At 43.2% G+C, this 19,309-nt stretch overlaps 1 protein-coding gene across 5 annotated transcripts in view; it reads left to right on the forward strand.

The window, feature by feature from the left end:
• TULP4 (TUB like protein 4) overlaps nt 1–19,309 on the forward strand; it is a 179,916-nt gene that overhangs the window by 29,051 nt on the left and 131,556 nt on the right. Inside the window, exon 1 of one of the 5 annotated variants that reach the window (XM_053294211.1) lies at nt 3,264–3,345. The exons of 3 other annotated variants lie outside the window; for them this stretch is intronic. The gene's annotated coding sequence lies outside the window, so the exon portion shown is untranslated. Of the gene's footprint in view, nt 1–3,263; nt 3,346–16,146; nt 16,279–19,309 lie in introns of those variants that run through there. One more of the 5 variants, XM_053294193.1, reaches the window with a different exon arrangement.

Below are 19,309 nucleotides of genomic sequence, written 5' to 3' on the forward strand. Positions count from 1 at the left end.
TGTTTTTAAGTAAAAGTGTGTGTGTGTTCTTAGAAAACCAGGGGGCCAAGGCAAGGTAGTTGTTGGTGAGAGGTCGTCATTTCTCTTCTTGCATCTGTGTTCCTTTTTCCATGAACAGGCCTAACAGCTGAGCTGGAGTCAGAGCCAAGTAATCGATGCAACAGCATCCAGGGAGGAACAGTAACTGAATTAAGATTCAAAAGCCTTGAGAACAATTGGACAGCAAGGGATCACAAGACAAGAGTGAGAGCATAGGAAACACACAATGGTTAGAGCTTGGGAGGAGAGCAAAGCTGAAGCTTGGGAAACAATGGACACCAGGAGTTTGGATGGGCAGAAACACCAATAGAAGAAGCATGAGGAGAACAAAAGCCTCTGGAGCTGCAGGACAAGAGAACCTTCTTGTTAAATACTTATTATTTGTACTGAGGGAAATCCGTTTTAGCCAGAGTTGTCTCCAGCCACCATGTCCCAGTTCTTCTGCTGTTCATTATCTGAAATGGGCTCTTGCTCCTTCATGTTCCAGGATGTCTCACATCACAGAGAACTAGGTTATCATCACTGAACCATAGAGTCTACTATGTTCAAGGCCTACTACATATCCCTTTAAGCCATGTTTTTAGACAGAGAGCTCTTTGCAGAAAAGATAGGACTGGGCTTATGAAATTAGTTGCCCAGTTTTGTTGGAGTTTATTTGTAATAGTTCAAAAGGTATTAATGGAAATAACCTGTCCTGAGTATATGTCATGCACCAGGATCCACATGGCTGCTATCATCAATATAATAATAAGAATGAAAACCAAAACAGATTGTAAATACTTGAAAATAGAACATACAGTGCAGCAAGGATTCTAAGAGCCGGGTCTCACAATCAATGAGACCCGGTTTGGGGAGCTAAGCGGGGTGAGCAGGCTAAGCCCACTCTCCCCACACACGAGCAGAGCAGGAGCCCTGGGTGGCTTCCATGATGGAGCCGGCGAGGGCTGGGGGGAGTGGGGGCCAATCAGCCCCCGGAAGCTCCAGCATCCCCTGTGTGAGCGTGCAGAGCATGCTGGCGAGACCCCCAGAGCTGGGAGGTGGCTTTTTGCCTCCCCTTCGGGGGTCTCCTTGTGAGGAGCCGCACCACAGCTACTCACAATTTAAAAAACTGGTTTTGCAGAGCGCTCGCTCCGCAAACCCGGTTTTAGGGGAGGGGTACTTAGGCGGGTTAACCACGGGAGGCAACCAGGCTCACCTGTGAGCCCAGTGGCTCCCACAATCAGCCAAAATTGGGCTAGGCTCCCCTAGCCTGATTTTGGCTGATTGTGGGAATAGCCTCTAAATATCACTTGAGCAATGGTGGGGAAACTGCCATCGGTTTTTTGGCTATTGATGAATGTGTGGTGACAAGATATTGATCATTCATAGGGAAGGGCGGATGTGCATGCATATAAATGAATCCAACAGGAATGGCTTGCTGCTACTTCTCTGTTACTCATGGGTAATAAAATTCACTATTGATGATGGTTCAAGCAAACATCTCAAACAGTGTTTCCTATTTTTCCCCTGATCGATCTCTGAGGAATAAGTTGTTATACTATATGGTGGACCATTTGCAATAAATAATTACACACCTAAAAATGGAAGTGTTTAAGAAACAAGATACAACGTTGGCAAATGTCTCCCCCAAGTGGTATGAAGCACTTGTAAACAACCAATCTTCCATCCTTTACAGCCTTGCCTCTAGATGACCACGTTTCTTTATTCAAACAGGCAGCCAGATATGCTGTGTAATCACAGTCTGAATTTTACCCTGAGTTCTGTTGCACATGTAATCTTCCTAAAATGTAGGTCTCTCCTGGCAATACCTACCCAGCTTTCTGGAAACATTCGTCCCTCAATAGTTAATGTAGTACCATAGTTATTTATCTCTTACTTACTGGCAAACAATCCTTCCTGGGGATAACTAGGAGTCAATGCTTTTCTGTTTGTTCAGAGAATGCTTAATGAAGCTTCTTTTGGTTGTTGTGAAACATTATAGTATTTCAGCTTTTGATTTCTTTGAGCCCCCCACCTCCCCGATATAGGAAAATTATGAGAGGAACATTGGCTTTACTTTGCTCTTGGATTCTGTAGCTTTGGGGGGGGGCATAAAAGTAGAGGCAATAATTGTGTAACATGTTGTGGTAGCCCCATTCTTAAGGGTATTTTGCACATTGCCCTGACCAGTTATGGTCTCTGTTGCAGGCCTTTAGAAGTAGCTGTGGTGGTGCTTCATTTTTTCAAGGCTCTAGAATTACTGCAGCTCTTTTTCTCAGGCTGAGACTTCTAGTCCATGCAGGCTAACAGTTGCCACAGAGATCACACCTGTGGTCACATGTGATTGGCCTCACCCCTGATTCCAATAATACTTCCTCAGTCAGAGGAAGTATCCTTGGAATTGGGGATGATGTCAGCTGCTTAAAACATCCGGGCCTGGTGCTACAGGGGCTAGCTCAGATCCACAGCTTTCCATTGTTTTGATAATTAAAACTTTTCATACCTTCTAAACTTTTCATACCCTGCGAACTGTGCAAAGAGGCACCTTTTTAACATGGTGATTCTCTTTATTTAGCAGGAGGAGAATAACTGGCCCTATCCACTCCCAGCACAATACCTCCAGTGACAGTTGCTGGTGTATATCTTATGTTTTTCTTTTCAGATTGTGAGCCCTTTGGGGACAGGGTTCAATTAATTCTCTGTGTAAAACACTTTGGAAACCTTTGTTGAAAAGCAGTATATAAATAGTAGTAGTAGTAGTAGTAGTAGTAGTAGTAGTAGTAGTAGTAGTAGTAAAGGAATCCAAAACTCCATTCCAGTTTCTGAAGCCATCCATCACCAATGTATTCTTCTTATATCTGGTGTATAGATGGCCAGCAGCGCTTCTTCTGGGTCGTCACCACCACCTCCTGCATTGCATTCCAGCCACAGTGCCCAGTAGTCAGAGATGATGCGAGTTTTATTTATCTTTAAAGAATATTTCTATACCACTCAAAACTTGTGTCTCTGGGTGTTTTACAATTTAAATAATTAAGAACATTAAATCAATTAACAATTAAAATTATTTAAAATATTAAAAACATTTAAAACCCAGTATTAAAATTATTTAAAACTATAAATCTGATTAAGAGCCTAGGTGAATAAATGTGTCTTCAGTACCTTTTTAAAACTTGCCAGACATGGGGAGGCTCTTATTTCAACAGAAAGCACATTCCAGAGTCCAGGGGCTGCAACGGAGAAGGCCCGTTCGCGAGTAGCTGACTTATGAGTTGGTGGCAGCCGCAGGTGAACCTCTCCAGAAGATCTTAGCAGGCGGTGGGGCTCATGGTAAAGAAGACGTTCTCTTAAATACCCAGGGCCTAAGCTGTTTAGGGCTTTATAGGTAATTACCAGCACCTTGTATTTTGCCTGGAAACGTATCGTCAGCCAGTGCAATTCCTTTTTTAGGAATCTGAAAGGAGGAATCTGCTCTGAAGGAGGTCCAAAGTTGTGCAGCCCTACTTTGAAGAGAACTTCTGCCTAAGAATGCTATAACGCAAAAGTGCTATTTTGCAAACCTCTAGGTTTTAGTGCAACGATGTGATCCTCTTATGCACGCACTTCATTAGTCAGGATGTGAGCCTTTTTGTGATGTAGTTGTTGACTTTTAGGCAGCAGTTAGTTGGAGGCAACCCCTTATAGATGTGTGACGTTTCGTGTTGCAATAGAAGAATCATTTGAGAATTTCTGGTTCTCTTGCTGCGAAAGGAAAGAGAACCCAACCAGCAGCCAGACTCTTCTTTCACAAGAAACATCAAAAGGTCTTAGCTTCTGATATATTCCAGAAAACTCTTTTTAGCAGTTGGATATTGCTTGTAATATTCTTTTTATAGAATAAACATAGTTGTTTGCAAAGACAGTATTGAAGGCAATAGAAACGTTAGAGCAAACTTTAGTTGAAATGCAAAAAACCAGCGAAAACTCTCCAATTGACTTTCAGCAGGAGTTCAGGGATTCATTGTACTTTGTCTCACCCAAACACCTTAAATTTTTTCTCATCCCAGTAATGTTTGCAAGATATCCAGTGATAATAGCATTGTCCATTGGGTTGTGAAATGCATTTGTCCAACTGAATGAAGATAAGAATTGCTTGAGTCTTTGAACTACTATTCAAATGGTGGTTTTTATAGCATGTATGATTAAGGGCAGTAGGATCAATATGAAGAGGAGTATTGCAGAAGTGCTTTTAGTGTGTAGTTCTCTATGTGCAGTCATTTTGGCCAAGGAAGGAAATAAGAATTGCACTGTTGTTATTAAAATCATTTTTAAAAGGTGCTCTGAGAGTCTGAGATGGCAGTCCTGTGCCCTTTGCAGTGGGATTTACTTCTGAGTAAACATACATGAGATAGTATTCGGGGAGTTTCACACGCACTGTGTGAACTCTGTGCCAAAAATCTAAAATTCTACACCAAAAAAATCAAATGATCTAATCTGAAGAAATTAAACTAAGCCTCTTTGAATATTTCCATATGTTGCATATATTAGGTTTATCTTTTAAGTTCTCACTAGAAGTCCTCTGCATTTTCTTTACAGGCAGAAGGGTTGCAAATCTCCTTCCTCAAAAGTTAAAACTGATTTGCCAGAAAGCCAAGACCAATGTCAGATACTGAGTTCTGTGCATGCATGGCAAAGCCAATAAAAAGCAAACACACATGGTCCTGGTTACACATTCTGTATCAATTATTCTTGTCCTCCTGAACAATAATATTCCTCTCCTCAGGACTCTGCTTTTACTTATTTTCTATGTGTCTGTCTGTCTGGCCCTCCTCTTCCTATTTCCCACCCCTCCTTTCCTTCAGATTGCAGAATAAAATCTTCTGTTCTTGGGGATTTCTGAAACTAGATGCCTTGCCTAGCCTTCTAATGGGTTCTTCCATCAAATAAACCAGTGAATCTCTGCGTGAGCATGAGTGACTTTTATGTCCCCTGCTTTGCACTGATGAACAGGAATACAATATTCTTTGGCAGGGGTGCTGCTGCTGCTGCACATTATTGCTTAGCAAAGATCCCGATTAGCAATGATGGTGCCAGTTGTAGGTTGCCAGCTGTGAAGTAGCTTGGGCAGAAATAGCATGTGGGGATTTGGCAGGTATTTTGTATGGCTGAGAAACCAAGTCCTCTGTATTCATTCTTATAGGAACAAAAATGCCTTGGGATACGTCGGGGAAGTTTAGTGCCTTGTACAAGGGTGATTAAGCACTCCCTCCCTCCAAAATATATATTTCAAGTGCTGCCTGATGCTAGTGCCATTAATGTGAATCTTCTGCTTTTAAACTACTTGTCAGTCACAAAGGAATTGTGCAGTTTTTTTAACCTTGTAAAGATGTATGGAGATATATCAGTAGCAATTGGTATGAAGGCATGTGTAAGGTTTTAAGGGCAGTCTATTATATATTTTGAAGAATTTGGTTGGTTGGTTTGTGTAAAACAAAATCATACTTCCCAATTACCTTCAGATACCAAATTTTGCACACACACAATCATGCCACTGAAATTAGCTGAATGCCCCACTTTTAAACATCAGAATATTAACACCAGAATATTGTTGAAAATTTAAATATTTTTGTAGGTTTTTGAAGAAATTCTGAATACTGTGTTCTGCTTCCTGATTCCCTACAGATACCAAATTTTGCATGAATAATCCTGTTGAGTGCACTACTTTCTACACCAGAATAATTTGTTTTTATTTTTAGAAATTTTTTTGAATATAAACATCATATTTTAACTGTTGATATGATTCAATTAGTCCATAAAATGAATAATGTGTGCGGTTGAAATCTTGCAAATCTCACTATTCTTTTTTACTTCCTATTTTGATTAACAACAAATTATATGACATATTGATGGCCCTCGAATAGTGGTTTCATCCATTCATGGGCCACCGTTCTGTATAACAGTTTAGTTAGTACAGGAGGTAGTTTGAGGTTTTAATTTCCCCAACTAAGTTGGTATACAGTTTAAATAGCCACCTTCCCTGCTTTTCAGCTGGCACATGGGGAGATTTTTTTTAAAGTGGCACCAGAGTTGCAGACTGCTCCATCCACTCTCTCCTCTTGTGAGAAGTGGAGAGGGTGGCTTTTTAAACTTTGCAACTTCCTTTGCTTCACAGCTGATGTGTGGGAAGGTTTAAATTTTAAATTACCCTCTGTCCATGCAGGCTGTTCCATCTTCTCTTGCCTCAAGAGTGGATTGTTTAGCTAAGGAACCTAGCCCCATTTTGAAGGTTAGCTCAAGCACTAAAATGTTATGGTTTCTAGGGATGTGCATGAACAGCTCGTGTAGGCGTGGACAGGGTGGGGAGTGGTTCCCTTAAAAAGCAGGTAAGCAGATCCTTATCTGCTCCACTTCTGCCCTGCTGCTTTTCCGCATATGGCACTTGCTCTACAAAAGGCTGTGAGCGGCTGTGGCACTGTTCTGGGTTAGCTCAACTCATGAGTGTGGTGGCCATGTGCGTGCCATCATAAAATTCACAGACGCTGTCACCACTTTGCCATTACTGGCTGCTGCTGCCATGGCCACCACCACGACCAAGCATTCAGCTTCTGCAGCTGTTGCCATCACTATCTCATCAGCCTTAACCAAAATGTCAACTGCTTCAGCAGCAATGGTGATGGCACTGACAGCTGCCCCCACCACAGCTGTCCCAATAAGAGCTTCCTCCTTGATTTGGTCAATGACCATAAGTAATAAACTATAACTGAGCTTTCTCCATGCTGCTCCATGTTGAACAATAAATAACACTAGCTGACCCCGCACAGAGCATCTGTGCGCTCTTTGGGGCTGGCGGTTACCTCTCCCCCCGCAGCCACCTCTCCTCCCCACCGCCACTTCTGCCCCCCCTTTCTTTCCTCCCTCCTGGGCCTTGCCTCTGCGGATGGGCCAGGCCTGCCGCCTCTGGCCTCCACTGCCGGGATGCCGCCAAAATTGTCACAACTAGTATTTTTAAGCCCGTTATGATAACGGGTGCTAGCTTTCTCTCCCGCCTTTAAGTTTTCTTCACCTCTTTCTCCCTTTTTTTTTAACCTTTCTGTTTGTCTCTCTCTCTCTGTCTCTTTCTTTCTTTCCTTCCCCCCCCCCTTGTCTCTGTGTCTCTGGCTGTTATGTTGACCATCTCCACTCCTCATCTCAAACCACCTTCAGTTCTCTGTCATGTTACCAAATGCAAACATTCAGTACAGTACAAATCCAGGAACCTTTAGAAACTGCCGTCCGTGGGTGTTTTGTTGCCGGCGCCGTCTCTGCCTTCCAGCGGCTGACACAGCCGCTTCTCTGTGTGTCGTCTGCGGGTGGTCTGGTCCCGCCGCCCCCGATCCAGCCCGCAGCAGTCGGGCGAAGTATAAGCATATTTTGCAAAAAAGAAGAGAGGAGCTTGCGTACAGAGCTTCTCTCTGTGCTAATCCGCTGCCAAAACTGCCGCTATGGATGCAATAGGCGTCCTTTGAGCCCAATGCACCAGTTCGGGAAGAGGCTTAGCACAGAGAGGAGCTCTTTTTGCGAGCTCCTCTCTTCTTTTTTGCAAAATATGCTTTTACTTCGCCTGACTGCCGCGGGCTGGATCAGGTAAGGAGGGCTCGGCCAGCTGGGAGGGCGGGAGGATGGTTGGCGTCTGCGGCAGCGGCCACGGAGGCATTCTCCTGGGTCATTTTGGCCCTTAATCATTTGGGGGGGGGAGCAGGGAAGGAGAATTTGGGCAGCTGGGAGGGCGGGTGGCGGCGGCGGCCGAGGCAGGAAGCATTTGGGCAAGGGCAATGGCAATTTTGGGGCCGGGCTAGGGCTCCATAGTCTTCAAGCTGCCTGTCCTCAGCGGCGCCGCCAGGCCTCGGCGGCGGCTTTGCCGCCACCTCAACCAGCTTCCCCGTCTCCCCGTCCCGGTCTCTGTCTCCTCCGGCCGAGGCGGCGGCTCTGCCGCCGCCTCGGTCAGTCTCCCCCCTCCCCCGCATTCCCGGCTTCTTCGGGGCGGCCGTTTCTGGCCGCCCAAGATGGTCGCCGGGTCCTGCTGTTTGTGTCTCCCTTGCTCTGTTCTGGGCATGCGCTGCGCACATGCCCAGAACAGGCAGGCACGAACGCACACTTGGTGTCCATCCACGGACGGACACCAAGCATTTTATTAGAGAGGATAAAGTAACTGCATGTAAAAACACCCAGTGGGGCTTAGGGAATCATGATGTTGTATGTCATGGTGCCATGTTTGCAAAGTGCAAAGACCATGGAAATATAAACATAATTTCTGTTGAAATAGAGCAGATGAGATGAGAGGCAATGGTGAAACTGTCAAGGCATTCCCTCCCTTCTTCCTGTCAGTTTCACTGGCGGGCAAAGAGGAATGATTGTGGATTGCAGAGGTGTAGGTGAGCCTTGCCAGTTTCATCACTGCCTTCTCAGTTGTAACCTGCTCTCCTTTTCTCTCTTAAAAAAAAATTGCTATATGCACCAGTTATGGTGCACACACCCCTCTCCCTGGAGTAGCAGCAGCAATGACTACACAGTTAATAATATTTTGGTCCGCTTCTTATTTATTTATTTATTTATTTATTTATTTATTTATTTGAGCCCCTGGTGGCGCAGTGGTAAAAACTGCCGCCCTGTAACCAGAAGGTTACAAGTTCGATCCTGACCAGGGGCTCAAGGTTGACTCAGCCTTCCATCCTTCCGAGGTCGGTAAAATGAGTACCCAGAATGTTGGGGGCAATATGCTAAAATCATTGTAAACCGCTTAGAGAGCTCCGGCTACAGAGCGGTATATAAATGTAAGTGCTATTGCTATTGCTATGTCACGGGAAGCTGGCAATTTGGACAAACCACCAATTCCCGGAGCAAATACAGGAGCCTGACTTCTAGGGCAGCTATGTCGACATTAGTTGTATTGTCCAAACCCACCAGTCAGCATATTCTACCCTAGTTACAACTCTGAACCCGACATCTGTAACCTAGATTTGAAGGTTGGCCATTGATGGATTCAGACAACATGCCCAATGTTGGCTCAGCCATCCCAATTCTGGACGTTGGGCTCATGGGTGTAGCTATAATTGAGCAAAGGCACTAAAGAACCTGGCCCCCAGCTCCTGAGGCCCCCCCGCTCCATCCTTCCCTAATTTCTTTATTATCTCCCTCATTCTGAGGGGCCGCTGGAGAGAGGGGTGAACACTGGCCCCCTCTCCCCTAGCTACCCCCCTGGTTGGGCTCCTGCATGTGCTTCAGGAACTAGCAATTTGTCCATGCTGTTGGTTTTCCATGCCATGTGAAGCTTAGTAGAAGCAGATACTGAAAATGACACAACAGTTAAGAACATAAGAAAGGCCGTGGGCCTGATCCAGCAGGTCTTATTTATCTAGTCCAACATCCTGTTTCACACAGTGGCTCACCAGATGCTTCTGGGAAGCCCACAGGCAAGAGCTGAGGGTATGCTGTTTCTCCTACTGTTACTCCCCTGCAACTGGTATTTAGAGGCATCTTGCCTCTGAGGCTGGAGGTGGCCTACAGCTCTCATAGTAGCCAGGATGCCAAATGCTTGGGGGTTGCATAACTAGTTTTTGCTTAGTGGATTTTGGAGCATCCATTTCCTGACTTCTGTGGTTGCTGCTTCTTCCACTCACATGGGCTAGTAGCCAGCCTCTCCACCGCTGTAATTTCTTTCTGTAGTAAATGGGAAAGGAGAAAGACTACTTGAAAAGAAAGGAAGAGTGGGAGAGACAGAATGCTGGGAGCATAAAATAAATCTGCCCTTGAAATTAGAGAAAAGGGATGGGGAAGAATGGATAGAAAAATGTACAACGAGGAACGAAGAACAATTTTTCCCCTGGGTTCTTTACTTTTTATCCACAGATAGAACCCAACTTAGCTAATTTATAAATGGAATATGTTTTAGGTATCCAGTGTACATTTAATAGCCATCCAGCCATTTTATTACGGCCAACGGCCAAATAAAATAAAACAACTACAGAATAATACAATCAGGTTACAGAGTAAAAGCAGATAATAATACAATAAAACAAAAAGAAAGCAAATACTAATACAGTAAACCTTCACCAAATTTCTGCTACTCAAACCCTGCATCACTACTTTCGACCCTCCTCTGCCGTAGTTTGCCTGCTATAAAGCAGAACTTTGCAACTCTCAAGGAAATAGAATCGTTCAAATCCGCCAATAAAAAATCTACTTTCACTTGCTCTGAAGCTGACCCACACTGACTTAATACAGGGGTAATTAACTCTTCTCTGAGATCCCTATAGAAACTACATTTCAACAATATATGCTTGGTAGATTCCACTTCTCTTGCCAAACATGGACATAATCTCTGGTTATAGGGAACCTTATGAAATCGCCCTTCCATCACTGCCGACTGCAACACATTCAGCCTAGCCGCTGTTAAGGCCCAACGATGCTCCACATAAGTGATCTTTCGTAAGTATCATGCCAAACATTGTCTATTTATTTGGGTTCCCATCTGTACTCCATACCCCACTTTATTGATATTGCTCTGTCTGGCTATGTCACTTATACGCTGGTTTATATCTCTGGCCTTGGTAAACCCTAACTCCCTTATTGCCGGAAGTGAAAACCCCAACCAGCTTAATTTCCTGTCAATTGCACTTTTCCATCTGGTCTTATAATCATCCAGCAGAACCGGCGGGGCAAGGCCAGCTGGGGAAAAAACCAATTTAAGCCAATAGCCAAAAATGGCTTTCCAGATTCTGGCTTCGACAGGAAGCCATCCCACTTCTAATCTAAGACCAGCATTGGGAGCCGAACGAGCTACCCTCAACATACCCCTAAGGAATTTAGATTGAACTGCTTCTACCTTCCGTATATCCACATAAGGACATTTAATAGAGAACAAGAAGAGGGTGATATACCGAAAATCCGGTTCTTTGTCTGGGTGGTATCTGACACCGAAATTGATAGCCACACAGAGGAAAAGTTTTATCAATTGTTTACTTCTGCAGCAAGTAGGCAAGCGTGGGGCAATCTCAAATCATTGTGCCCCATACAGAGTTGTCAGCAACTATTTATACATTCAAAGTTCCTTGTTCTACATATCTATAACAATATATTGAAAGAAGATATTTAGGCAATTACATACCTAGATCAATCTCCATCAACAAGCAATTGACATGTAACAGTCTCCAGAGCTCTGTAATTCACAGCTTGTTCCGCCTCTCTTTGTTTAGTTCTTTGGCCTTATCTTACTTATGTGTCAACAGGTTTGTTATTGGTGAAGTCTTGGAGCCCCTCAGGGCCCCTTCAGTTGTTGCTCTTTTTGTTATCTCACAAGGCTAAAGCTGGCTTCCTTGTAGGAGAGAAGCTAGCAATTAGAGGATTAATTCATATACATTCTAAAAGACCAGGGACATCTCTGGTGTGAAAGGAAACAGAAAAAGGGAGGGCTGGTTAGCCCACCTGCATTTCTAAAAGCAGCTATGAGTTCAGTACTTTGCTGCAAAAATGGCTGAGCTTTGGTTCAGGCTTCTTAGGCCTGCCAGCATTGTGGATCTGTATTAAATATGGTTTATGAGAATTGGGGTCCTGGTTATATCAAGGGTAAGGAACAAGAGCAAAGCAACTAGGCTTTTATCAGTAACAGTTGGGGCAGCGGGAACATTTACTTTGTTTTTACCATTGCAACAGCCAATTTTTTGTCCCAGATTTAGTGATGGCTCCCTTCTCTTTCTCCACACCATATAATCATGTACCTCCAGATAGCACTAGCATTTCAACCTCGAGTTCCAATAGCCTGCATTAACAGAGCTGCTTATAGCTTTCTTATACACTTGCTGTAGTCTGCCTCCATTACTTTAGGCACTGAATTACAAGGCCTGTGTAGTTATTTGGCTTTGAAGGACCAAAGCCGAATCATGTACACATCACCCCCCTCCTGAGGTTGTCACTCCCACTACTCACCTCCATACAGAGTGGGGTTGTGCATAGAACCAGGGAATGCCTTTATTCAGAACTAGAGCCATGGGAAGCCCCAGCACCATCTGGGAAGGTGACTGTTGCTGGTGTCTATCTTATGTTTCCTTTTAGATTGTGAGCCCTTTGAGGACAGGGATCCATCTTATTTATTTATTATTTTTCTGTGTAAACCACCCTGAACCATTTTTGGAAGGGTGGTATAGAAATTGAATATTATATATTAAATAATAATAATAAGAAGAAGAAGGAGGAGGAGGAGGAGGAGGAGGAGGAGTTCCAGCACTTTCCTTGCAGTTCTGGTTCCCTTTAGAGCAGGCTTCCCCAACCTGCGGCCCTCCAGATGTTGCTGAACTACAACTCCCAGCATCCCTAGCCACAATTTATGGGTATGCTGGGAGTTGTAGCTCAGCAACATCTGGAGGGCTGCAGGTTGGGGAAGCCTGCTTTTAGAGTCCTCCCTGGTATTGTGCATAGCGTCGCTCTGTGTGGAGGTGAGCGGTGGGAATGGCCACCTCTGTGCGGGGCCAGGGAGATGTGCACACTATTCAGCTCCGAATATCCAAAGTCAAATAATTTCACAGGCCTACAGATTATACCAACAGAATGGCTATGGGGTATTCTTCTGGCCAGTTGGAGAAGCTTCAGTTGTGGAGCCCAAATGACTCACAAGCTGGGGGTTCTCTGTCTTTTCCCTAATTGATACAATGTTGAAATGCTGAAAGGGATTCAGCTGTATTATTATTATTTATAATAATTCTAGAATCCCTTTTTGAATACTTATATATTGTCTTTGTCTTAGCGCATTGTAAATATTGTGGTGAATTGACAAAAGCTCTGAGCTTTCTTAGGATCTGACAGCATCTGGAATACAACTGTGGCTTTCTTTTGATTACACCATTCAGATCTGAAAGACTGGCCTTGTTCAATTTCCATCCAAAGTGAAATTTCTTTACTGTTTGATGAAAGACCACAACAAATCCAAGTTGCTCTTTCATTCTAATAACTGAATTCATAAAAGCATTAGTGCAATAGTGGGTGCGATGAAAGGCTTGCCGCAGTATCAAATTAACACACACAGTAATATTTTCTCCTATCCAACTTTTGAAAAACAATCAACATCTACCAAATGCAGAGCATAATGTTCATCAGCTGGCTACATTATTATTAAATGAAGGGTTGTGATGAATCTGCAGTAGCCATGGCTGTTTGTTGTTTACACTTTCAGGCTTCAGAAAATGCCTTGCTTCAGATGTTAATTGTAATTTAACAGCTTAAAAGGAACTTGATGTACTAGATTGTTTGAAACCTTACTCATACTTTTCCTTAATTTTTTAAAAAGAAATCCATCAGGAGCTTCACATCTCCTTGAGTGTGTGATAAATTGTTATGAACAACACATGTTAAATTGCAGAAATAAATCTGGCAGCTCTGAGCAACATGGAACACTTGTTAAACCATTGTTTGTGTCTACGCAAGACATATTAAGATGAGATTGCTTTTCTTATTTGTTTCCTTTAATGGATGGAATCCATTAAACCAAACTATAGCATTAAGAACTCTTCATTCAAAATCTTCTGGTCCTCAGCTCTCTTCAAAGAGAGTAATCCTTGACAATATGTTACTTTATATTTCTAAAAAAATGCAATTGAGACTCTGTAGATTGACCTATTCCAGAGTAAATCTAGGTAGCCAAAGGGTCCAGGGTGGACTCATCTAAAGCAAATTTAGCTAGCCAAAGTTTTCTGTAAGCCAACAGCACTGGGACGCCAACTGCTGGCAGGGAGGGATATATTTTCAGCAAGAGTTAAATGTTGCTTCCCCTTTCCAATATTTGGGGAAGATTGGTCAAGGGGGGAAGTACATAGATGCCCTATCCTAAGTGGACCACCTAATCTTAAAGATCCAGTCAGAGGAAGGATGTTAATTATAGTTTTGCTTCTCCCCTTGTGCAGTTTTAAGCAGAATACCCATCCCCAAGTGCACTGTTGTACAATTATTATATCTATTATGTTCTGCTGGTTTAAACGCACTTGTTTATTCATGTAAATGCCTAGCTAGTAGGGTTCTGCTTTGTGTGGTGTAATTGCAGTTATGCACTTCGGAAGTGCTGAATGTGGAGAGCTGGTCTTGTGGTATTAAGCATGATTTGTCCCCTTAGCTAAGCAGGGTCTGCCCTGGTTCCATACAAATGGGAGACGAGAAGAGTGAGCACTGTAAGATATTCTCCTCAGGAGATGGAGCCGCTCTGGGAAGAGCAGAAGGTTCCAAGTTCCCTCCCTGGCTTCTCCAAGATAGTGGTGAGAGAGACTCTTGCCTGCAACCCAGGAGGAGCCACTGCCAGTCTGTGAAGACAATACTGAGCTAGATAGACCAAATGGTCTGACTCAGTATATGGCAGCTTCCTATGTTCCTAATGTGCCAGGTCTGAGATCTAGGTACTGTTTTTGCTACTATTCATTGTCTCTGTATTTTTCTGACATCAAGCCCAAGGGTACAGAAGCACTATTCATTTCAGTTTTGTGGGGTTTTTTTAAAGCAAGCTTGCAGTATCTTCAAAGAGAGCTCAGACAAGAGAATTCCCTTGCTATGCTGGTCTGACTGCCCTTCTTCAGGTCTCGGGTGATTTGTTTAAATTTCCTAAAGTACTGTAATAGATACCATATGTTTCCCAGAAAATTCTGTATGGAATAATTCTCATAAGCTTGTGCTTTTAGATTCTTCCATGCAAGCAATATTGCTAACTGCATAAATTGCATGAGAAAGTAATACAGAAGTGCTTTTAAAAAATGTGGCTAAGGTGACATTAACTGCACCTCCATGACAGATGAAGGTCAGGGCTTTGCTATTAATGGGCTTAAAATAGCCATACAACTAGCTGGGTGACTCTAGGCCAGTCACTTCTCTCTCAGCCTAACCTACTTCACAGGGTTGTTGTGAAAGAGAAACCCAAGTAATAATAATAAAGTTTTCAAGGATACTTCCCTTAATATTATTTTTGTATAATAAATGCACACTTCCCCCATTTGCTGCTTCTCCTGAAGCACCAAGGAGATATCACATCTGTTTGCTCAGAAAATAGGACATTTTGCATCTTATGTGGGGGAGGAAACCCAGTAATTTCCCCAGAAAGTTAATTAGAATTGTAACTGGTGAGTAGACTGTGGCACCTACTGGATAATGTTTGTGATGATAGTAAAGAAGGGTACCACCCTCCCCCATATTGTTTTGTAAACATTCGGTCATTTAAAATAACTTTTAAACAAATTTTGGGAGCTTTTGTGCTTCCCTTCTGTGGGTGGGGAGAAGAGAAGCTTTTCTCCTCCTTTAGTAGCCCATCTGCTCATTTTTGAAGTGTGAATGGAATATCACCCTATGGCCACTGAAACCTCCCACAAAGGTGGTTGCTTCAGGTATAATATTCTGTGTTATCTAATCATTTGCATTGGCATGAAGCCTTCAGGACTTAAATGTATGTAAAATACAAAGCTGAAGAAATAGGAGACTGTTCTCTCATGCTCCAGGAATGCTAATAAGTAAAATCAGCCATCAGGTCATGCAGGTCAGAGGGGTTGATTATTCTTCTAATCAGCAGAGTAAATTTCTTGTCAGCAGGGTTGGTGTCCAAGCATTAGGAGTTGATTACCTGAGGCTGGGATTGCCACCTGTCTTGATTTGAAATCCAGTTTCTATGCTGAATAATTTAAATCTGCATTCATGATGATAAACTTGGTGTCAATCACAGTTGCTGAGAACAAGCCTCTTAATGAGGGCTTGGCCTACACTTTCAGCAGAATTAGGTGGTAGAATTCTGAGGTAATAAGATGGTTTTTACCACTTCAGATGGCAGGTGGGGAGTTTAAAGTTTTGATTGGCCTGCCATATACCAGGTTTCCTGCAAGTAAATAGCTAGCACATCAGGAGAGAGGCTCTGAGTCCACTCCATCCTGTGTTACTTTTCTGACCACAGAGCATTTTTATGTGATTTCCACCATCAACATGCTGAATTGATAAAGTCCATTCCACCCTCTTACCATTTTATTCTGCTCCATGTCTACACTAGGCCTGAATCTACGTGTGTACAGAATCCTATCTCTGTATGCAGAGAAGAGGAGGGGCCTCTTTTCTCCTGGAGACCAAAACAGGCAACAGTTGTGTAGAGCTGGCTATGTGGTTGAAGGGAGATTAAAGAAGGAAAACCAAAGTATCTTGAGAAATTATGAAGATGAAGTTGTTGGGTCTCTGGACCCCACTTTTCATCAGGGGCAGATTCTTTGTATGGCAGCCAGACCCTTGTTTTGCATTCTGATGGTAAGCCCTTCCCATGTAGATTATGTTTATAAACAGTTTACCCACTGTTAAAGCTCTTGTCTGTGACATTTAACCTCTAATCCCAAGACAGTCCCCACTTCATATGTGATACCCAAAGAGAAGTGGCTTACAGAGACATGAGCAGCGGGACAAAACTTTGATCACTCAACTTTTATTTAATTGTGTAAATTGATTAAAGTTTATGGTCCAATTTAAGTCTGTCACAGCATCAGTTTTCCAGCATGTAAGACCAAAATATGCAGTCTTGTGGACCAAAAGACTTTTATAAACCAATCTTGTGCACTCTTTAGTATCAATATGAATCTCTGTGTGTAAAATGTAATCTGAGAATCAGCCTTTAATAAGATTACTCTTGATACTGTTTTCTAATATAGACAATTTAACTGCAGAGTATAACTCTTGTTTGTATATTTTGCCTGATAGTTATGATGCTGTTTTTAATCTCACATAAGAATAAGCAGCCATTGTTACGGGTCCAGATTTGGGTTTCCCTGCAAACTAGGGATGTGCAATTCAATTTGACCTCAGATTGATTCAGCTCGAATTGAGGGCATTTCACTGATCCAACCTCGAATTGAATCACCCCCCAAATAGAGGGCCAAATTTGGGGTAGAAGAGAATCACCCCTGATTCTTCCTGAATTGATTAGGGTGATTCGAGCACCATTTTTAGGCCGGTTTTGCTGGAAAACCGGGCCTCAAAATGGTGCTTTTTTTTCTGGGGAGAACTGGGATACCAATTGGGGTTGGTGGGTAGACCAGCCCCAGACTTAGAGCATCTGCCCACCTTGGAGGACTGGCCTACCTCATTGGCCTTAAACTTAAAAAAATGTTTTAAGTGGTGCTCGGAACACTCAGAACAACTCGGAATGTTCCAAGTTCCTTTCATCAGAACAACTGGCTGTTCTGATGAAATGTTCTGCAAATGTGCATTCCATTCAAAGCTCAGAACACAAAAAACATTCCATGCACATGTCTAGTTAACTGCTCCCTAGAATAGGAGAGTCCCTGTGGGTCAAATTGGAAGAAGTATTTATCAGGAATGTCTGATGCCGCCTCCTACAGACAACTCTCTCGTGAGAGTGTAGACTGCAGTTAGGGAATTTCTTAAACTTAAATGCCCATGTTGGAATGAATTTAAGTTGACTTTTCCCTGTCAGGGATATTGTTCCGGGATCCCTTTTGATTAAAGTGACTCTAGCCACCCAGACCCTTATGTCATGATGCCTGGTTAGTCCTGAGACTGTCATCCATTTCCTCCTAGATGGCACCCTAGTGACACAGGGACCTTCACATCTTCCATTCCTTCCTCCATTCCACCCAGAGTGCAACAGTCCCCCTTCATTTAAGTTCACTCCATAGCTAGGAAGCTGAGCCATGGCCTTCCCTGTCTGGAACAAAGCTGATTCTCCCTGCTCTCTTTCTAGATGCCCTTACCTAAACGTGTTCGGGTTCCTCTGTCTCTCCACTGCTTCCTCTGGATCTTCTATTGGGCTCCTTACCTATTCTGGTCTATGACCGCAATAAAATATAAGTAAGCAAGCTTTCCTTACCCAAACATGTTTGAGCTTCCCTCACACTCTCTCCCATTCCCTTCTTTGGTCCTTGGGACCGACTCAGTGCTGCTTTCTATCCCTGAACCCTGAACTCTATCCCTAAACCATTTGGGTTCTTCCCTTCTGTCCTTCCACTCCTCTTCCAGTCCTCCTGACCAGCTCAAGCCATTTGCTTTTCCCGGACTCATTTGCCTTCAATCGTCCTTTGATCCCTTCTCCTGATTGGCTCAAAACCACCTTTTCTCCCCAAACTCATTCAGGTCTGTCTCTTCCTATCCGCTCCTCCTACGGATATTTTCCACTGACCCTGTTTTCCTTCTGTGCTTGATCTTGTTTGGATCTATTTCTGTCTCTCTCTCCTGTAATATCCTTTGCTCTTTTCCTTTCCCTCACTCCGCAGTGTAGTACACACATTGAAATAGCCATTATAGCTTATAGCAGAAGTTAAGTATAACTCCCAGAAACATGTCCATCTTATATATTCTGCATCACATGGAAATACCCTGCGTGCTTTATTTTATCCAAACCTCTCTCTCTAGTCAATAAAATATATTCTTATTTGGATTTAAGCCTGTGGTTGTGACTTTCCTGGAATAACTGCCTGTGTTGTAACCTTAGCCTAAAAGGTCCCCAAAGCTATCTCCTCTTCTTGCTCTATTATGTGGGAGAGTTCTTGTCATATGACTTTACTCTTGGTTTTCTTTGACTGAATGCATGTTTTCGGGTAAGATATCATTGTTTAAAAGACTGCCTTAATATACCAGCACTCTGCGTCAGGCTTAGCATGTCAGATATTCTTTTTGAAAGAGGAAGACATTTGAACCAGCTGATCAGCAAATGACATCCCTGGTGCAAGCCCAGATTTATGTATGTATGCTTGTGAGTGTTGAGGAATAGGCTGTCTAATGTCTTTAGGAAAAATTAGTAGGAAGGTGGTATCATTTCTGAGAAAGTCTCACCCCTAATGTGTGTTCTGGCTTGCATTTATTTGTAATGCTTGAATAAAGGTCCTGGAATGTGCTGATCCTTTTGAGCTACAGAGGGGCTGCTTCTAATACTGAGTTTTACTTCTGCAAGATGGCTTCTAAAAGGGATTGAGAGAACTGGTGAGCATTTAGTCCAGAACAGCATGCTAATAATAGATAATGCCTCTGATGCTGCAGAATAGATGTCACAAACACATCCAGCCTCCTGAATACCTCTTGGATGCTCACAACTGACAAGTACTTGCAGATGGGAGCTTCAGTTATCAGGACTTGGAACCAGAAACTGAGCATTTGAGTCTCAGCCACTGGTGCCATTGGTCTCCTGGGGGGGCTCTTCTCTCCAACTCCTCATTGCACAGGAAAAAGAGCGTATGGTTTTTCATGTGTTGTGTTTTCCCAGAGTTGTAGTGTCGGTGCATCCAGGACAGTGCAAAGAGACATTCCTCTGCAGGAGTCGTCATCTCTGCTT

This window comes from Hemicordylus capensis, chromosome 1 (genome assembly GCF_027244095.1).
Source record: "Hemicordylus capensis ecotype Gifberg chromosome 1, rHemCap1.1.pri, whole genome shotgun sequence".
NCBI lineage: Eukaryota > Metazoa > Chordata > Lepidosauria > Squamata > Cordylidae > Hemicordylus > Hemicordylus capensis.